Source organism: Ranitomeya variabilis, chromosome 5, assembly GCF_051348905.1.
Source record: "Ranitomeya variabilis isolate aRanVar5 chromosome 5, aRanVar5.hap1, whole genome shotgun sequence".
Classification (NCBI taxonomy): domain Eukaryota; kingdom Metazoa; phylum Chordata; class Amphibia; order Anura; family Dendrobatidae; genus Ranitomeya; species Ranitomeya variabilis.
This window is the reverse complement of record NC_135236.1, coordinates 74993353-74999352: the sequence shown is the minus strand read 5'-3', so window position 1 is coordinate 74999352 and position 6000 is coordinate 74993353.

Genomic DNA, 6000 nt, shown 5'->3' with positions numbered 1-6000 from the left:
GACGTTGTAAGGCGCAATGAATAACGAGGACACAAAGGTTGCAGTCTCTTTACCTTTTACTGAAGACTTCGGCGTCCACAGTCCAGAGCACTGTTTACAGGGCAGGCTGAGTCCGGCCGGTCCGAAGGCACATCCAGAGTTCCCTTATCCAGGTGGAAATCAGTAGCCTTCCTACTAGCGCCTGTGTGTTGTAGTATCTCCCTGCTGAGCACCACGGGATAGTCCTCACAACTTTCGTAGATGTTTCTGATGTTCCCTCTCTCTCTGTCCCCCAGATGATATGGATAGGACAACCCGTATGACGGGGTAGGCCTGGAGCTATTTTATAGGGACCCTAGAGACGCCCCTCTCCCACAAATTGCCTCCGTGTTTTCATAGGTATTAAGGTCGGGCAGCCAACTTGGAATCAACTGTCCTGCCGGTCTCTGAAGTAATGCGTAGAGCCTATTATTCCCTCGGTGTTCCGGCCACCGGCTACGCACCTCAGAAGGAGGCTGCCGATCTTGTGGCAGAACTCCTCCCGGTATTATCTCCTTGTGCTGTGACTTCGTTTATCACTCTCCACAATATACTTCGCTTTGTGTCCTTTCTTAGGATGCTGCCGCAATGAAGTGCAGGCGCAGCTCCGTAACGTTCTATCTCGTGCTTGGCCTCTGCCAGGATCCCACCCCTGACAGGGACCCTCTGTCTGCAGCTCAGATGTTCTTCCTTCTCCCCCTGTCTGCCTGACAGGTCCTCTCTGGGTCGAACCCAGGTAGCTTCTCTCAGACTTCCTATCTAACCCACCAGTTTTACCCGTGTGTGAGGAGTGGCCTAGTAAATAGAACCTTTGCTGCCCCTGGTGGACTGGAGTATGAAGTGTAGTGTGTGACTGTGATACCTGGTCAGGTGAACTTCTTTAGTACCATCAGACGTAACATCACTCCCCCTGGTGGAAGAGCGACATTACTGCAACGATCAGGACTCTGGGGTGCTGCATTCCCCCCCGTTAAATCCAGTACTCCCGGACTGGGAAAAGAAGAACAACAATACATGTTAGCAAAAGACATACAAAATTTTTGGGATGCTGTAAACAAGTAAATATATAACAATGCTTCCCTTTATGGGAGGTGAGGACACTTGAACGTTGCAAACAAAAAAAAACATATTTACATTGTGCAAAAGCAATTGAAAACAACTATTATCTATCTATGGAACCAATTACCCGTACAGGTGTTCTATCTATTAAAGAGTAAGTGCAAGGACCCTCTGAGGGTGTATTATAAAACATCTTTCACTTTCACGTATGCAGGACTATCTGTCTAACCCTATGGGCCTACTGCATTTCTCTTCTCAAGAGCTCAGCATTGTATTCTCAACATTATCACTATTTAACCTTTTAGCTACATACTACTTCTATGTAAAACATTATCACTATCTATCTATTCAAGGCAACATTATCATGTTTTGACTAAGTGCAACAAGTAAACATTCCCTTTAAGAGGAAATATCAAGTCTCTTCTGAGGTGCAAACAATCAACAAGTCAGTTATTAACTTTCAAGTAAGAACTTTCACGCTGTAGTCAGGAACAGTCTCTTCAAAAAGCTCTTCTTTGTAAAACCAGTAGAGAGCACCTTTAAGAAGGTGTAAACTATGTACAGCAACAGTTTGTGGACCATTCACCGTCCATGATTCAGCAGTATTTTAAAAAAATGATAAACATAGAAAACTTGTGCAAAACTTGAAACAAAAGGGATCCCGGTAAGAATTAACCCTTGATGGGTTTTATCAGCAGAAAACAGGAAAAACAAATAGTTAACTATTTACAGTTTTCGGTTCTTCGAGGTTTATTCTGGCGATTCAGGAGGTGGCCCTTTCGGGTGCTGACCACCGCCTGCTACCACATAGAGTGCATCTGCACTCCGGATAGGGGTCTGTGTACTCACAGTTCTCCTTGGAGTAATGGTCCGCAGGCACTTGGCGCACAGGGAGATCGGTGCAAGAGCCACCGCTCCTGGTTGAGAGCCGCCAAAGGGAGGCACGGTCACTTCTGGCTTATATTTGCGAACGTGTAGAGCATACCATCCCTTGTCTCCCCAGTGATGGGTGTATCGAACGCGGTCACCTGGGTAAAGATCCCGGCCTGGGTGTCCCTTAATGAGATGCGCCTCCACATCCTGCTGATTCACAAATACCTCCAAGGCGAGACCGGGTTCTTTAATGAAGCCCCAACCTCCCTGTAAGCAGAAGGTACTGATGACTCCGTAGTACTGTGGGCCCCAGTCCTCCTCAGCCGCCTGTCTGACCCGGGCTTTAGCCTGGAGATCTTTTTCCCGCTCAGCCTGACGTCTGAGTTCCTTTTTGCGGGCCCACTCCTACTGCCGGCATAGCTGTTGGCGATAGTCTCGCTGGTGGATGACCTCAATGCTCTCCCCCTCCGCCTGGGCCTCTCCGGGGAACCCAATCAGGTTGGTGGTAGCGCGGGTCCACTTAAAGGTCATCCATTCCCCCTGGAGGTTTACAGGCTGCTTGATGGGCTGTAATGGAACGTCGGCGGTCTGCAGAGTCTCCCAAGGCCTCTTGCATTCGATGCGGCTACACACCCATCCGGGTGGTCGTGGCGGGGGTGAGTCTACGTCGATAAGCAGGGGTTCTTCGGTCAACCGGGCAGGGTTGATGTCGTTACCTGCCTCCGCGGCGTCTCCGGCGTCGGCCTCTTTTTCCGCAGACTGAGGCGTTGACGACTGGTGATGACGTGACTCCTTGCTGGTAGCGGCTGCACGCTGACACAGGCTCTGGAGCTGACAGCATAGCTCCTCCACTTCCGCCCCGAGAATCTCCTGGTCCACGCGGCCTGGTAAGGGTTAACTCGGCTCCCATTGGCTGAGACTGGTGTGGGGGTTCTCCCCCTCTTCTGGGCGACCTCCGCTCGCCATGCTGCCAACCAGATTCTGCCTCGTGGCGTCTAGTGATTCCAGCTCCTCCTCGTCCGGAGGGCGGTTTCTTCTTCCTCCACCATCCCAGACTAGGAGGTGGACCTTTCTTGTTGATGGGCATAGCTCTCGGACATAGTAGTATCTGTGAGGGGCCGGCTCTACTTTTGCGCCGTTCTTCCAAGCTACTCCCACAACGACACGCCCCACTCCTCCTGCACGCCACATGGTGCTGTAATGGCGGCGGTTTTGGCAGGAATCTTTGCGGTAATGGCAATACACAGTCTTTGCAATAAATCACAGTTCCAATGCAGTTTCGACACAGTTCTTAGGCACACATGACCTGACTTTCAGGCTTAAGTAGATCCTGTTCGTGAAGCCAAGATTTTGGAGCGCCCCCACGTCAAGGGCAATGGGGTACTCGGTACCGGGTCCCTCTGTTTCGGTTTTGGGGATGTCACGGTGGCCTGGCCCGGTCCGTGGCCCTTTTGAGGGGCGTACAATTAAAGGGGTAGTTGTTTGCACGGTGTTCGTGACGCCACCTGTGGTATTCGGTCAGGGTGACCCACGCTGCTAGGGGTCCGCTGGGGTGATGGAATTGCAGCTAGATGGTATACCTTCCCACAGGTGAAGTATGTCCCCAGGGCTTCCCAGATGTGTAGGTGGTGATGGTGGACATTGTAAGGCGCAATGAATAATGAGGACACAATGGTTGCAGTCTCTTTACCTTTTACTGAAGACTTCGGTGTCCACAGTCCAGAGCACTGTTCACAGGGCAGGCTGAGTCCGGCCGGTCCGAAGGCACATCCAGAGTTCCCTTATCCAGGTGGAAATCAGTAGCCTTCCTACTAGCACCTGTGTGTTGTAGTACCTCCCTGCTGAGCACCACGGGATAGTCCTCACAACTTTCGTAGATGTTTCTGATGTTCTCTCTCTCTCTGTCCCCCAGATGATATGGATAGGACAAACCCGTATGACGGGGTAGGCCTGGAGCTATTTTATAGGGACCCTAGAGACGCCCCTCTCCCACAAATTGCCTCTGTGTCTTCATAGGTATTAAGGTCGGGCAGCCAACTTGGATTCAACTGTCCTGCCGGTCTCTGAAGTAATGCGTAGAGCCTATTACTCCCTCGGTGTTCCGGCCACCGGCTACGCGCCTCAGAAGGAGGCTGCCGAGCTTGGGGCAGAACTCCTCCCGGTATTATCTCCTTGTGCTGTGACTTCGTTTCTCACTCTCCACAATATACTTCGCTTCGTGTCCTTTCTTAGGATGCTGCCGCAATGAAGTGCAGGCGCAGCTCCGTAACGCTCTATCTCGTGCTTGGCCTCTGCCAGGATCCCACCCCTGACAGGGACCCTCTGTCTGCAGCTCAGATGTTCCTCCTTTTCCCCCTGTCTGCCTGACAGGTCCTCTCTGGGTCCAACCCAGGTAGCTTCTCTCAGACTTCCTATCCAACCCACCAGTTTTACCCGTGTGTGAGGAGTGGCCTAGTAAATAGAACCTTTGCTCCCCCTGGTGGACTGGAGTGTGAAGTGTAGTGTGTGACTGTGATACCTGGTCAGGTGAACTCCTTTAGTACCATCAGACGTAACATCACTTCCCCTGGTGGAAGAGTGACATTACTGCAACGACCAGGACTCTGGGGTGCTGCATTCCCCCCCGCTGCACTTGTATTTCACATACGAGTACTATCTGTGATTTTCATGGACAACACAGTACCTGTGATAATCTTTGGTGTCATTCACATGTCTGTGATTTTCCACGGACCAAGCGCTCCCCGGAAAATCGCGGAGACACACTTGAGTGTTGTATCAAAATCGGCAATGCAAGTCTATGGATCCGTGAAATAATCAGACCACACTTGGATGACACCAGAGTGTGGTCCAATTTTCACGGACTGACAGAAAGGAGAAAGTGGAGAATCTTTTTTTTTTCTCCATATACAAGAAACCCTCAGACCAAGCTGTGTAAAGTCTGATTTAAACAAAATTTGTTAATTTTTCTGATGAATAAGACAAACAGACGTCTGACTGAGGCCTCCCAGTCACCACTTCGCCATTCATGTTCAGTAACTCTGGTAAAAGGTGAACAATTGCAGGGATTGTTTGAGGAAACGTTCTTTCGTTGAAAGATTGTCTGGGAACCAGAGACGATCGGGCAACTGTCTAGCCTCATTCCGGACAATGATGGTTGGTGACCGATCAACTCAACGATTGCTATTAATTTAAGCTGATGAACAATCATTTGGGTTTGTATTGTCCATTGTAACTAATTTTAGTCTAATGTGTATGAGCACCTTTAAAGTCCCATTTACAAGTACTTACCAAACTTCACATGAATCATGTAAAAAGTCACCCATGACTTGATAGTTATATAAATAACACTATGGGGCAAATTTATTAACATGGTGGCTTCATCTTTTCGGACTTGCCATATGACAGCTTTCTGATGCACGGTGCATTTTCTTTAAGCTGCTTTTATTATAGTGTTGCGTCCTCAAAAACTACAATTTGATATGCTTTCCATTTAACATGCCCAAGATTTGTTGAACCAGAGCACTTTTTTTTTTTTTTGGGGAGGAGGCGCAAAATACTATTCCTAAACAACTCTCAAAAGATGGCATGAAGAAACGAGTCTAACATGTTTAGAACATAAGTGCATCTCAGCCATCTTCAGCTTACCACCTCTTGCTCTAAGCCAGTGTTCCCTAAGTTCGGTCCTCAAGAGCCACCAACAGGTCATGTTTTCAGGATTTCCTTAGTATTGCCCAGGTGAGCATTCCATCATCTAGAAAGGCAATAATTCTATCACCTGGGCCATACTAAGGAAATCCTGAAAACACGACCTGTTGGTGGCTCTTGAGGACCGGAGTTGGGGAACACTGCTCTAAGCCATTATTATTACCACCTTCACTGTGTAGGACATAGTTGAACTTCCTACGTTGGACATGGGTATTAAACAGCCGGTATTTGCCTGTAACAGCAGCAACCAGTATTGTGGTAGTGGTTGTTGATGCACGCTGGCTCTCATTGCCTGTGCCCTATAACGTGATTTTGGGGTGCTGATAGGTTTTCTTGGAACCTGGG